A 16,293-nucleotide genomic window follows, 5' to 3' on the forward strand; every position below is an offset into this window, starting at 1 on the left:
TATATATATATATATATATATATATATAGTTTTTAAAAATGATATGATATATAGTAATTTCCCAAAAGCTTTTATTACAAGACTATAGCTGGTACATGAGAAGCCCATATAAACTGGACTACAAATCAATAGGAAACAATGAAATAATTTTTTAAAATTTAATCATATATGGTCTAAATATGCCAAATATTTGCTAAAATTTCACTCAGCTTAGGATAAAGGTGATTAAAACATTAAAAACTATAGTAAGAAAAACATGTAGTAAAAGAAAAGAAATTGAGAAACTCTTCAATCTCATGTTCCAGTTGATGCAAACCATTGTAAGAACTCCTAAGACAAATCATATAAAGTGGACAATGTGTCTTCACAATCTATTTAGTCTCCTTTCTTCAACTTATATTTCTGTAAGTGACTATCATACAAGGCATGGTGTTAGGCACCCTGAGGAATTTAAAAAATGGAGAAGGAACTTTTAGCAAATTGACTTAAGATTCAAGGTTTGAAATTTTAGAAGAGTGGCAAAGATTCTGATTGGAATTTTTGTTGAGATAACATTGAAATTATGAATATTAAGCCATCTAGCATGAACATGGAATATTGGCTCCATACAGTTCTTATGAACAGATCCCTATTTTGTAGTTGGTTTTGCTGGTGCAGAGCAATCTTTAGATTTTTCAGATTGATTTTATAAGACTTGTTGATTTTTTTAGTGGCTCTAGTAGATGGATATATTACTATAAAATTTTGGCATACAAGCCTTATGAAATTAAGGAAATTTCAAGTTGTCTATTTCTATTTCTCAGGCAATGTTTCACTTTTAGTTTCTAAATAATAAGTAGACATTCAAATTTGTGAGATATTTTTCTGGATCATTGGAGAAATCATGTGATTATCCAGTTTGTATCATTGATTTTTCTGTTATTTGTTTATTTTTACAATCCTGGGATAAACTATACTTAATCATTATTTTAAAACACACTATTGAATTTGATAGTGTAATATATTAGGATTTTGACATCTATGTTCATAAGAGAGATGGTAATCTAATTTTCTTGTACAGTCCTTGAGAAACTTCAGAGTGAAAGCTACACTAATATCCTAGAATCTATTAAGTAACTTCTGCCCTAAAAATGTTTAAAGTTATGGAACACCTAGTATAATAATAGTTATTTGTCCTTGAGAATTTTTTAAACACTCTGGGTGTGAGGTTTTCAATTGCTTTACTATTTGTCTATTCATGGTATCTAATACTTTTCTTGTACCAAGTTTGGTATTTTATATTCTGTCATAAATGGACAGTTAACCTGAACGATTGATGTTATAGCACAATATTGTTCATTGAAAAATTTTTCAGATTTTTTTTTCCTGAAATGTTCATTTAAAAAAATTTCAGGTCTCTATTGTCTCTGTACTTATTTGCCTCTATTTACTATTTTGGTGTTTACATCTATTCAAAGGAGAGCAAAAGAGAGCAAGTTAAGAAAAGTAGTGAGAGCTTTCAGTGGATCATTTGTGTGGAAAGCAAGATTGTAAGAATAAGCTAATCTGAGCTGAGTGTGGTGATGCATGCCTGTAATCTCAGCAACTCAGGAAGCTGAGGCAGGAAGATCACAAGTTCAAGGCCAGCCTTGGCAATTTAGCCAGAGCTTTTCTCAAAGTAAAAAAAATAAGAACTGGGGATGGAGCTTAGTAGTACAGTGACCCTGGGTTTGATCCCCATAAGCAAATAAGACAATATGAGTAGAAAGAAGTATATGAGCATAGTTATTAAGCTGAAAGGAGTGGATGGAAAATTATTCATTTACTTAGAGCATGAAATACATATTATAAAGGAGAGATCTGGAAGTTAATGTCTTAAACATAGGTATGATATTTGGGTTGCAATAAGAAAACAAATCCAGGATTTAGTTTGAGAGTTAATTACCAATGCAAATTTTTGAAAAAGAAGTAACATAGTTTGAAGTAAGGATTTACCTGGCATGGACTGTGCCATAACTGAACAGGGAGTAACCAAATAATGATGATAGTAATTCATGCATGGGGATTTATTTTAATTCAATAGTTAAGAAACGTTAAAACTACTAGTTTGTTTCTTCTTTTCCAATTATTGTTGAGCTTTTTAAAAAGTTCACACTGCATACATTGTTTTTTCTCATCAACTCCTTCTAATCTTCAAGTCATTGTTATCTGGTTTCTGGCCCAACTGTTCAACTCCTAAGAAGCTTCATTTGTTGCCAAATCAAATAATATGGTGTTTATTGTTTATCCTATTTGAAATTTTGATGCTTTTTATCTCTATGACTTTAAGAAAATTTTCTGTTGCCTTGACTTCTATGAAATGTGGTTATTTTGCTTCCTTTCTTGTAATTGTTTTGCTTTCTTTCTGTAATTGTTTCTTCCATGACTTAACCTTCCTCCTTCTTCTCTGCCCCCTGCATGTTACTGTGATTTTGTTTTGGGAAAAAAATTTGTGGTTAGGTAAATAAAGAAATCTAGGTGATTTATTTTCATGGCCCTTACCATAACATCTTCTAGGATAACTCTCAAATCGAGACTGCAAGCTTACTGGGAGCATGCTGTGTGTCTTCCTCATCACTGTGGCACTCAGTACCACAAGCCTGTTATGCTAGGTGACATATAATGGTGACATACAATGGTGACAGGTGACGAACTGTCAAGTTTGAGCAATTGTCATGTTTTCACACACATTGTAAGAAGGACTGATGTTTCTCCTTTCATTCAATCTCTTTCCCTCTATATGTCCCATGTGTGGCCAGCACATTGATAGTCCCTTCAGCATGTTACTCTATTGCTTTAAAGTCATTACTGATTAATTACTGTTAGGCGAAATTGTAGTAACTTTTCTCTATTTTCTCTATGTACAGCTGTTAAAATATGTTTCATGCATTCTGAAACGCCTTTGCTTCTCCTAGTTTTAGCTGCTTGAGGTGTCTAAGTGCCTCTGACTCTAAATGCTCAAATTCTTCCTTTATTCAAGAACTATCTTAAATGCAACCTGTTTTTTGTTTTATAAAATATTTTCTGATTGACCAGCTTTATCTCTATTGAATGACACTGGCCTTTATAAAATGTCATCTTTAACTCATTTAACACTTTCTAATTCATTGCAGCAGGTTTTGTACCTAACTATGACAGCGGAAACTATTGCTCTGCAAATATTCACTTCTTTCCTCCTCCTCCTCTGGATAGAGCATATTTTTCTGTCCCATGATTGTTGGATTTACCTAGGTAACTTGTTTAATGGAATTGTTGTAGACTTGTCTACATGAGCAGAAACCATAAATGTGCTTGTGCAGTTTGGCTTAGATCTTGTTTTTTGTCTTCACCATGAGACTGTGACCTGGGAATACAGGTGAAGCTGACCTGAATGTAATATTTAGCTGGAGGTAAAGCACAGCTGAACTTCAGCTTAAGGCTGAGTCACCCAGCTGAGTCTAGACAAATTAACAGAAGTGGAATCCCCTGCAGACCTGTGAGTATAGGAATAAATGAATAAATGTTTACTTTTGCATTCCACTAAGATTTTTTGTTGCTTGTTATGAGGCAAAAATCAACTACTACACCTTCGTATACACTTCAATACATTTAAATTAAAGTCTGCTGTGTCCCAAGCTCTTGGCTCGTTGTGAGAATACAATGATTAGCAAAACTACCTATGACTTCCGACTTCATGGAACTTAGAGTCTGTTTGAGAGGACAATTAACTAATAGCATTCCATACTTTTCAGAGGAAAAATACATACTTCTTAAACCATAAGAAATTTCCTGGGAAATCAGAGAAGATTCTTTGAGGAAGGGATCAGAGCTGAGATTTGAATGATTAATAGGGTCTCTTGAAGTGAAAAGCATGGTGAAGGGGAGGACTGATGATGGTTATTTGCGGCCTGGGAGAGGTTGGAAGAGGTGGCAAAAGATGTTCTTATATTCCAGAGGAAGTAATATGTGCATGGTGAATAGGCATGTGGTATTTTCCAGGGCTTAGAGAAGGCCTCTGTGACTCAAGTTCCCAGGGCAGGGGTACTGTAGAGGTAGAATAAAAAAAAAAAAAAGACTCACCTAAGGATTTTGCTTTTTATCTTATGAACTTTTAAGAACCACCAAAACCTCTTTAAGCAGTAGCATGATGATATTAGTGGTTTGAAAAGAGAATTCTCTGGTCTCTTGATGGAGAGTAACCTGGAAATGGTCTCTAGGTTAAATTGTATAGAGACATGTTAGGTGAATATTGCGCATGTTCAGATGGAGATGAGAATGGTTGCCCTAGAGCAGAAGCAGCAGCGACAGAAGGAAGCAGATAGATTCAAGGTATCTGTTATTTTTTTGGGAAAAAATGAGCCCATATTTAATGTACAAACTTTTTTCTTGCTGTTTTCCCAGAGAAATATAGTTTAACTATTATTTATATGACATTTACATAGTATTAGATATTATAAGTAATTTAAACATGATTTAAAGTATAAAAAAGATTAGGCATATGATACATTAAACTATTATACCATTTTACTTAAGATACTTGAGCATCCATGAATTTTGGTGTCCATAAGGATCTTGAAACGGATTCCCTAGGACACTGAAGGACAATTGTATTGATCACAGGTCAGAATCACTATTTTTTTCTTTATTAAATTATTTATTTATTTTAATTTGTTATACATGATGGCAGAATTCAATTAATTTCATATTATATGGAGCACAATTTTTCAAGTCACTGTACACAAAGTGTTTTCACACCATTCATGTCTTCATACATGTATTTAGGGTGATGATGTCTAACTCATTCCATCATCATTTCTACCCCCATCGTTCCAACCCCCTCCCTTTACCTCCCTCCCCTTTGCCCTATCTAAAGATCCTCCATTCCTCCCATGCTTCACTCCCATTGCCATTATGAGTCAGCATCCTCATCTTCATATCAAAGAAAACATTCTGCTTTTGGTTTTGGGGGATTGGCTTGCTTCATTATAGCATAATGAAGCATTAGCATTATATTATCCAACTCCATCCATTTACCTGCAAATGCCGTGATTTTATTCTCTTTTAATGCTGAGTAATGTACCACTGTGTATATATACCAAAGTTTCTCTATCCATTCTACTGAAGGGCATCTAGGTTGGTTCCACAATTTAGCTATTGTGAATTGTGCTGCTATAAACAATGATATGGCTGTGTCCCTGAAGTATGCTGTTTTTAAGTCCTTTGGGTATAGACTGAGGAGTGGGATAGCTGGGTCAAATGGTGGTTTCATTCCCAGTTTCCCAAGGAATCTCCATACTGCTTTCCAGAGTGGTTGCACCAATTTGCAGTCCCACCAGTAATGTATGAGTGTGCCTTTTTCCCCACATCCTTGCCAACACTTATTGTTGTTTGTATTCTTGATAGCTGCCATTCTGACTGGTGTGAGAGAAAATCTTGGAGTAGTTTTGATTTGCATTTCTCTAATTGCTAGAGATGTTGAGTATTTTTTCATGTTTGTTGATTGATTGTATATCCTCTTCTGAGAAGTGTCTCTTTAGTACCTTAGCCCATTTATTGATTGGGTTATTTGTTTTTTTGGTTTTAAGGTTTTTGAGTTCTTTATATATCCTAGAGATTAGTGCTTTATTTGATGTGCAAGTGGTAAAGATTTTCTCCAATTTTGTAGGCTCTCTATTCACCTCACTGATTGTTTATTTTCCTGAGAAGAAGGAAAAGAAGAATTTCCATTTGAATCCATCACATTTATTGATTCTTGGTTTTAATTCTTGCACTATAGGAGTCTTATGAAGGAAAATATGATGGAAATTTGGGCCTACTTTTTTTTCCATTAGTCACAAGGTCTCTGGTTTAATTCCTTGTTCCTTGATCCACTTTGACTTTTGTGCATGGTGAGAAAGATTTAATTTCATTTTTTTTTCAAAGAAGGAAAAGTCAACAAATAAATGACCTAACATTACATCTCAAAGCCCAAGAAAAGAAGAGCAAATCAATGCCCAAAGCAGTAGAAGACAGGAAATAATTAAAATCAGAGCTGAAATCAATGAAATTGAAACAAAAGAAACAATTTTAAAAATTGACAAAACAAAAAGTTAGTTCTTTGAAAAAATAAATAAAATTGACAAACCCTCAGCCATGCTAATGAAGAGGAGAGAGAAAACTCAAATTACTAACATCTGCGATGAAAAAGGAAATGTTACAATGGACACTATAGAAATACAGAATATAATTGAAATTATTTTGAAAATTGGTACTCCAATAAAATAGAAAATATCAAAGGCATTGAGAAAATTTTTAGAGGCATATGATATGCCCAAACAAAACCATTTTCAGGTTACTTTAAACAAACTAAAAGGATAGCACCAAGGAGAGCGGGTGGTTGAGATATTCTGTGGGCAGAAATTGCCCAGCCTAGACTAGATGGGGTAAGGAAAACCTTTGGGTCTATGAAAGCAGGGCCTCACTGCCAGGTCAGACCTCTATCATTTTCTTTGTGATTTTCTTTTCTGTTTTAACTAGAACTAACAAACAAGCAAGCAAAAAAAACTGATTCCTCTAGTTTGTTCTCTATTCATCACTCAAATGACATAGATTTTAAAAATAATTTCTTGTAGGAAATTATATACCCTTAAGTCCATTCTTGTCTACTGTATAGGCAGAAAAGTCTATAAAAGAGAGACAGAAAGAGAGAGAGAGAGACTTGGATTTCAGGAACAGCAGGTCTAATCAATAAACATTTTGTAATGAGTCAAAACTCTTCTCCAGGCAACAGCAAACTTCCTATCCTTGACAAGACTCCACCTGACAATCCTGAGGGGATGATCAACCCCAGTTTAACCAAGACTGCTGGACGGTGCATATTTCTGATCCCTTTATATAATTTGGAAGCTTACGCCAGTACCCCCGAGGACAGGGCTACAAACACATGTCTCCTCATTGTCCTTGCATAACTGTACTGATTCAAGTTCCTTTCCCACTTTTTACCATTACTTTTACAAACAAAAACTGATTCCTCTAGTTTGTTCTCTATTCATCACTCAAATAACATAGATTTTAAAAATAATTTCTTGTAGGAAATTATATATCCTTAAGTCCATTCTTGTCTACTGTATAGGCAGAAAAGTCTAATACCTTTTCTCACTCCTCAACTGGAAACGTCCCAAACAGAAGATATTAAAAGAAAACCAAAGCAAACTTATTTAATCAAAGTTTTATGTAACACAGGAGCCTTTAGGAATGAAGACCCAAAGACCCTGGAAAGACTCTCTTTTTATTCTTAGGTTCAATGCAGAATGGAGTGCTGTGTAGACAGGCAAGTAGATGAAAGGATTTGACCCTTAGGGAGGGGACACGGCAAGGCCTGTCTGTTCAGATTCACCTTTGCCTGTGTGTGTAGCTTTCCTTCCTCCCAGGTAAGGGGCAGGACTAGAATAAGGGTCTTTAAAGGAAGAAGGGAGAGAGTGACCTTTCTAGGTTTTAGGACTAATTTGGAAGACAGGAGTGCTAGTATCTTTGATCCATCTTGGATCAAAAGATGAGGAATTCTGATTTCTATGAATTGTCTTGGAGGGTAGGTACTGGGAGTAGGAAAGGCAGGGGGATGGGAGGATGGGAGGATGGGAAAGGAAAGAAATCCAGGAGGATGTAAGAAGGACAGAAAAACCTTATTTCTGAGGCCCTTCTAATCACCTCAGTTCAGAATACTTAGCATGCCAAAGTGCCATATTTTGGGGTATTTAGTTCTGAGCGCCAACACTATGTACTTGAAACAAACAGTGCCCCATATTTCACTTGTTTTGATGTTGCAGCCATGCATTATGATTGAAAAACTTTCTGTGGTCTAACAAGTTAGACTGATGTGACTATATCACATCGTATAAGCATCAAAGTCGACCACATGGAGCCCACATCCCTGTTCAAGACTTCTTTATAACTTGTGTATAGAAGTGTTTATTTTTAAACCCCATGTCTTTTTTAAACTGCTCTGACAAGCAGACCGACTAGAACGTTCCATGGTGCCTTCCAGAACTCATGAACCGTCACCAATAAACGATATCTTCAGTCTCTTCTACGAACATTTTATCTTCTCACTGTAATGAAAACGGCTGTAAGACCAGTGCTTGCCTTGTGGTCCCTCCCTGCGATGCTAAATACCTTACAACCTGAAGTTGAGGAAGGAATCTTATTAATCCACTTTATTATGATGCTCTCCTTCCTCACTATCTCTTTAAGTCTTCCCCTCCTTTGTAATTCACACAGAACTAATTTGAACTCATTAATTGTCCCTAGCTTCCTGAAATGGCTCCCAACTTAATTTCCTTCCCTCAGTGTGCCCTACCGCACTCCAATCTGTTCTTCACACTGCTGAGACACTGATCTTTTTAATCATGCCATTTCCTTGTTTAAAATCCTTCAATAGCTCCTCACAGCTTTCAGGGATAAAGTTCAAACTCTTTCATTTAGTGCATAAGGCCTTTCATGACCCCACTTCTTTCTATATTTTCGGTTTTATTGTCTCCTCCTCCAAATCCCCCTTTGCTCCAGCCATATTGAGCTATTTGCAGTTCTCTGCAGTTTCCTAGAGAACTGTGATGACTTTCTGGCACAGTTCCCTCCTGCAGACTTAGAGGCACTATTGCTGGTCTTCGTAAACACACTCAATCCACCTCCATCCATCTGTCACAGCATCTAGGGCATTGTGCCATAGCTTCTGTGGATCAAGATTCACATCTGTAATACCTGGTAAGTGTTTGTAGAGTCAGTGAATAAAGAAAAAGGACCAAAGCTCTTCCACTGTTAGATATTAACGGGGCATAATTTTGAGATATTTTTCTTCCTCTTTAGAGATGGAGTTGGTTTATGTTGACTCATTTATTTTTCCTACCTCACCAGAAAATTAAGTGGTGTATATGGAACGTTGGGTGGTGCTGGTGCTGGGGACTGGGTATGCCTGGGTGTGCACTGTTTGTGTTTGTGGATGGAGACGCTGTAGGAAAAATTTGCCCTCCAAAACCTAACTCTCAGACACAGTGGAGAATAAATTCTCGAGATCAGCTGTTGAATAAATTCCTATGACTACCTATCTTGGAATCCCCTAATGGGCTGGATTAATGTATTCTAGGGTTCTTCACCCTAGTTTCTCTGTATACATTCTCTTGGCAAGCTGTCAAATCAACACGAGGTTCCTATTAACATCAAAATCTAATCAACCAAATTTACTGTTCACAGAAATAACCCGCAGAGATTTGACATGGACTAACCAGTTAATGAGGATAATGTGCTTTGAAATCAGACTAGCTGAAAAATTAGGCAGTGAAGGTGTCTTTCATGCTCTTTCTTCTCTTTAACTGGAATGTCCTCTCCTTGCTTTTCCACATGGCAAACCCTGATGTGTTCTTCTAGACCTCCCTGAGTTACCCCAACTGATGTAATTACACATTATTCTTGCATCTCCACAGCACAATGATATCTCCCTTATACCACTGACCATCTGAATGTTGTAATATATATCTGTCTCCCCTGGACTGGAAGTTCTTTAAGAAAAAGGACTGTCATTTTTGTTTGTGTGCTTATTTATTTTAACTCTAATTCCTACTATTGCATCTAAAATATAGTAGAAGCCAAATAATAATGCTTAAATTTCTAGACCAGGGGAAACAACAAAATCTGTAGGGCTTAGCTGGAGAAATTACTCACATATATAATAACTATATTTTTTTTTGAAAATTTATTTATTTATTTATTTGGTACTAGGGATTTAACCCAGGGGTGCTTTACCACTGAGTCACATCCCCAGCCACCCTCCTTCTTTTTATTTTGAGGCAGGGTCTCTCTATATAAATTCCTTAAAGTCTCACTAAGTTGCTGAGGCTGGCCTTGAATTTGTGATTCTTCTGCCTCAGCCTCCCATGCAACTGGGATTACCACCATGCCTGGCTAACTAAACATTTTTAATGTGAAAATAGCACTACTAACAGAGAATTTGGAATACATGGAAATATACAAAAAACAAAATTTTAATTTCCTGTTCGCTGCTACGCAATATAATTACTGTTAACAACTTAAAACACTTTTGTGTGCATACAAACTTTGAAGGTCTAACTTAAATATTTATGTCAAGTTTAAACAGTCAGCTTAACTTCCTATCAAATCAAGAATCATGCAATGTGAAACACTCCTAAGGAATCACATTGTCCCTTGAGGCAAAACAGTTCAAGGACAGGAGGGACATATGAGATTAAAAAGAGGAAGTTCAATTTAGGGAACCATTTAGGCTTGAAGGAGCTATTTACCCTGTATGAGTGAACATTTTATTCTGAAACCAGATTTTATTTGTATAGGATTAGTCTTTTGACTTTTCCCCCTACTTTTTAAACCTATTTTATAAAGATTGAAGAATCAGTTATTTCAATCTACAGGGGCTTGTTTATCTAGTTTATTAGGTAAGGGGTAGTTAGCAACCAGGATGAAGAGAAATGATTCAGAAACTTTGAGTAAATGTTACCAAATATTGGTTTCTCTGAGTGAATGTCATTACTCTCCTTGAATCTCTGCTCTCCTCCCTGGGGGCTGTGGTGACAAGTGACAACCTCTTTGAATCCTTCTTTCCATCCTTCACTGCTGTAGTCCCTGCATTAGAGTAATAATTTAAAGAAAGAACCGCCCTTTTTAAACAAAAGAAAATTCTAATCTTTCAAAGTTGTGTTTAAACTAAATTTGGCCTAAGGATACCTCTAAACTATGAGTCCTTACATGAGAAACTGCAGTGTAACCTAGAAAGTAAACTAAATGGAGGCCTAATTTAGGAGTATACTTTCTTAACACATATCTGAGTTCCCGCCAATCACAGTGGCCAGCCTTCAGTGAATGACAGCGGCCAGCTGATCAGGCCATGTGAATATCTATTACATGCCACATGCTCTGGTGGGTTTTAACTTATTAGCTAAATGAATTCTAGGGAAAAAAATAACTTTAGAAATGAGAAAATTAAGCTTCAGGAGTGTTAAAATGTTTTTTTAACATTATCACTAGAAGTTAAAAAGGGAGTTTGATTCTATCAGGGCTCATAACATGAGACTCCAAAGCATGGGTTTTGGCATGTGAGTGAGTACTTTGAACTAAAGGAGATTGGAAGGCCTCAGAAACAAGGTTTTCCTGACCCTCTCTCACCCTCCTGTCTCCCACTCTTCTTTCTCCCTCAAAGTGAGTCACAGAATCCAGAATTCATTTTCCTCAAAATGAGTTATAGAAACTAGAATACCTCTTTTCCAGAACTAGTCATAGTACCTACAAAGGTCCTTTCTCCCTTCTCCCTTGAAGACTTCATTCCAGAAGGGTCCTCACAGGAATGCTACAGAGAGAGGCTAGAAAGAATCTGAACACACAGGCCTCCTTCAGTCTACTTAGGTTCTCCCTCCAGTCTATTACCATCAGATCAGACCCTTTTGTCCAATCACATCTCTACGTGACTGTCCATTTATTTATATGGATATGGGTATTGGGCTTTCATTCCAAATATTCCCTATCATATAAAACTTTAATTATTTTGGGCGGCCTTTTTCTCCTTGTTTTTTTTTTTTTGTTGTTGTTGTTTGTTATAGAAATGTTGGCCTTGACCCTTTATTCCCTATCATATAAAACTTTGATTAATTATTTTTTTGTGTGTGCCTTGCTCTCCTTAAACTTTTTGTTTTGTTATAGAAATGTTGGCCTTGATCCTTATGGTGGTAGAGGAAAGGTGACATACCTTTGTTCCCTTACAATAATATTGCACTTTCTTCAAGTCTAATGATTACAGCATCAATTTTATGTAATAAGTATTCCATGATATGTTCCTGTCTTAAAATCCAGCTTTTGATATTATTTGCACTAAAGCTACAAAGTGCCTATCTTGGAACACTAAGTCAAGAATTTGTTTGTTGTATTCCTGTCACTGTACTTCCCAACCCCTAGAATTTCAAAGCTATATTCTTTTATTCCACTACCATTCCTGAATATCTTTGGAGGGTTAAGTCTCTAGCTCTGTGAAACCTAATTAAAGACATTTTAATATACTAAATATTTAATGACAAGATCTGTGGAGGAGAGAGATTGTGCAGATAAAACAAATTGACATGGATTTTGAGACAAATTATGTTTTTGGTAGTCCTATCTTCTTCATTATATTTTTTATAGTATTAAAATTTAGTTTGTGCCCTATCTACTTGGTGACAGGAGTTATTGCTAAGAAAAAAAAGTTTTTGAAAAAGCAAAGACTGACTTGGCAGTAAATATTGTTTCAGATAAAAGCTGGCATAAACAAGCCTTGAATGAGTAATATGAAGTTATCTTCACAAATTCTTTTAAGGGTGACGCAGTTTATGTGAAGCATTGGAACAACTTAAAAAGTACAGTGTAATTGAGGTTAAATGAATTTTGAGCCACGCTGTGACCAAATTAGGTTTAATTATTGCAATGCACCACCACATAATTCTTCTCAAATAAGCAGCTTTATCAATAGAACATTTACCTATACATGCAAATTAGTCAAAGGACAGTTTGAATGAATAACCAATAGTGTATTGAACCTAATCTCTAATCATTAAGACATGGGTCATTATGTCATTAAATTTGATTTTTAACTATCACAGAGTCAACATTTGTCTTAGTATTTTAAAAGTACTTTGTGCATAAATGACAAACTGACACAACATTGTATTTGGTAGGCAAAATGAATATCTTCCTTTTAAAGAACAATGAGCTACATTTGATCCTTTCAGCTAAAGTTGCTTTAAAAATCCACTTTATACTGAGGCAGAACTGAGTTTTTTAAAAAAGGAAACATTGAAATTTTAGGCATAGATATACATACACACACAAAGGAAAAAAAAGAAAAAATTTAGATTACCAATTTAGATTACCAAATCTATTAAAAGGGGGAGTTTAGCTATCAAAGAAATGGAAGGATAATAAAAAATGAAAAAAAAGGTAAACTGAACATACCAAGTAAATTTATTTAATACTTAGCCAGCTATTATTTTTTTATTAGTTTTGTGGTCAGAAAGAACTATATTCCTTTGATTTACCACAGTTCAAATATAAAACATAATAAATATTTTAGTAATCCTTACAGTAGAAAAAAATCCATGAAACTTGTAAGTGGTTATGAAACTGGATGTTTTTCAAAGCAAATAGCCTAGTGATGCAGTTCTTCATTTTCTGTCCTGGGAAATAGCATTAAAACTAGGGAAATGTTATTACTGTTTAGTCACAAAATAATTTCTTAAGTAAATTATGCATAGTTTTCTTATACAGGTGTTCACTGATGTTTGAGGTGATTGCTTTCACAAAGAAGAAGAAGTCTGGCCCAAGAACACTCTCAAGCATAGGTAAAGTATGACTTTAGACAAGGTGAAATGCAGAGATGACTATGAGTATTTCAAGCAAGAAGCAACTTCTTCCTTAACCTGAATTTCCTCCCAAGCTCCCCCTTTTCAGGAGATGTAACAACCCTTACTCCATAGTAAGACAAATATCAATAGAAACCTTAGGCAGTTATTTCTCATCTTATAGGTCCAATGTCCTTAAGTTGATATAGAAACTTCCATAGTCAATATACATGAGTCATTTAAAGGCAAAAGAATTCTGTGAGTTTGTAGGAAGAGAGAAATATGTGAAATAATGCCAGCATTCATTAATGGGTTTATGAATTTATTTAACATATATTTATTGTTCTAGATACTAAGGATATAGCAGTGAACAAAACAGATGCCTCCAATAGTTGGGTGTGGTGGCATATGTCTATAATACTAGAGTCTTGGGAGGCTAAGGAAGGAGGTTAGAAAGTTTGAGGCCAGCCTGGATAGCCAAGCAAGACTCTGTCTCAAAATAAAGAGTAATAAGGGCTGAAGATGTAACTCAATGGTAAAGAACCCTGAGTTTAATGCCGAGTATTACAAAGCAAGAACAAAACCAATAACGGATACCTCCCACAAATATTCATGTCTTTATTGAGTTGTCTTTCTAGCGAGGATAAAAATGTAACCAAGTAAAATATGAAGGCTATCAAATATTTGAAAAAAAAATAGGTCAGAGAGAATCTTAGGGGTTTGCTATTTTAAATACGGTAGTTAAGAAGGTTTTAGTGAAAAGTTGCCTTTTCACTTGTTCTTTTCATTGAAATAAGCAAGACATAAGTAGTTATAGAAAGAACGATCCAGCCAGAGGAAACCACATGGGCAATGACTCTGAGGCAGAAGTAGACTCAGCATGCTTGAGGAATAGTAAAGAGGCCAAGGTTACTGCAGTGGAGGTAGTGAGGGCAAGAGAAACCCGAATAAATCCTAGGTATCTGTATGACGCAGGGAGATACACTGAGAGAGATGAATAGGGTCAGAACTTGGAAGTCCCTTTTGAATCCTGTGGTTTTCCCCAATAGTGAAGTGAGTTTTGATCAGGAAATAGAGGCAAAATCTGCTTTATGTTTTAGCATAGTCACTTTGGTTGATGTTTTGAGAATCCATTGTTGGGGTTGGGGGCATGGAAGAAGTAAGAAGACCATTTAGAAGATTACTGCAAAATCTATATGAGAAATAACAGGGGTAGCAACCAGGTCATTAGAATATTTCGATTCTGGATCTATTTTGAAGGTAGCTCCAAAAAGAATTACTGCTGAATTGAATGGGAGATCTGGTAGAAGAGTGAAGGGTGAAGGGTGACCTATTGTTTACATTGACATTAAGTGGCAGCTGGACTCACATCTTCTGTACCTGTTGCTTGATCATCTTCTTCACTTCTTCAAGTACTGGACCTGAGTATCAGCTGCTTCTGTAGAACACCTGTGTCACTGAGGTTAGAGGCAAAGAGAAACAGATGAAGGTTCTAAGTTATCTGCGTGGATCCTAGTTTGTCCTCCTACTTCACCCTGTCTTCCTGGCTCTGGTCAATCCATAGATGCAGAGACAACAGCCTTCCACTGATGGTTTTACTAGCAGCCACAATTGTATAATGTTTGCTTACAGTAAATAGCTTCCATATCATTCATGATTCTGGATATACTAATCTTCTGGATTTGTGTCCCTTTTTTGTTCAGACTCTTGGTCATGCTCAGCATGGGTGTTGGTCAATGATGTAGTATGATATTTCATCATCTTAGACATTCATGGTATTTCCTCAAAATCTTATATTTTCTTATAGAATCAAGTATCATCTTCCATTCATGTTAAGGGTATCTGTATGAATATAGCCATATCTGTTCTGGATAAGATTGTAGAATTGTGATGTTAAAACACAGTAAAACTTTTCAGTTCATTACCTGTGGGATATTTTTGGGAAGCAATTCAGATTTTATTGAACCAAACTTAATTTGGAGAACTACTATACTACTAGGAATCCAACTTCTAGATGCATGTCCGAAAGAATTCAAAACAGGTTTTGAAGAAATATTTGCACACCCATATTAATTGAAACATTGTTCCAATAGCCAAGAAGGAACCCAAATATATCCTTCAGTGAATGAATGGGGAAAATGTGCGACATATACATAAAATGGACTAGTGTTCAGTCTTTAAAAGGAAGGAAATCCTGTCACATGTTACAACATGGATGAATCTTGAGGACATTATGCTAAGTGAAATAAGCCAATAAAGGCTTATTTCAAATTCAAAGAAACAGAAAGTAGAATGGTGATTACCAGGGACTGCCAGGGAGAGAGAAAGAGTCATTGCTTACTGGTTATAGGATTCCATTTCTGCAAGTAGCATAAATTCTGGAGATCTGTTTCACAATAATGTGAATATACTTGATACTACTACATTGTACACTTAACAAGTTAGAATGATAAATTTGATTTTGTGTATTATTTTTACTCCAATACAAAATACAATCTTATTTAAAGTTTCAGTGTTGGTCAGAAGAATTAAAACCTTTTAGACTATTTTTATAGAACTTTTAGTCAAAATTTCACAGATGAAGAAGCTGAAGAATAGAAGTAAAATAACTGATCCAAGACCACATCTCTTGTTAGTACCAAATCAGTGCTGAACCTAGGTTTTTGAATTCTTGTCTGGTGTTCTTTCTGCCATAGTAACTGCTACTCTTATCCTCCTGGCATATAGTTAAAGTGATCCTAGAGCTTTGGCAGACAGTAGTTGTTTCTAATAGCCATCTTCTCTTTCCTCCATAGTTTTAGAGTTTGGGCCAACAGAATATGAGTGGTTGTATATTGTATCATACCTAGGACTAGTTTTACCAAAGACTGAATATTTGATACCTTTATCCCTGTTATTTCTTTTTGGATGTCTAGATCACGGGCTTGTTGGT

The 16,293-nt window shown here is 35.6% G+C and overlaps 1 long non-coding RNA gene across 1 annotated transcript in view; it reads left to right on the forward strand.

Moving 5' to 3' along the window:
- The first annotated feature begins 12,552 nt into the window (after nucleotides 1-12,552).
- The window catches only part of LOC107158779, a 43,939-nt gene continuing 40,198 nt past the window's right edge, over nucleotides 12,553-16,293 (forward strand). Inside the window, exon 1 of the long non-coding RNA XR_001505649.2 lies at nucleotides 12,553-13,361. This is a non-coding gene — a long non-coding RNA (uncharacterized LOC107158779). The remainder of the gene's footprint in view (nucleotides 13,362-16,293) is intronic.

Source organism: Marmota marmota, unplaced genomic scaffold (assembly GCF_001458135.2).
Source record: "Marmota marmota marmota unplaced genomic scaffold, marMar, whole genome shotgun sequence".
Taxonomy (NCBI): Eukaryota; Metazoa; Chordata; class Mammalia; order Rodentia; family Sciuridae; genus Marmota; species Marmota marmota.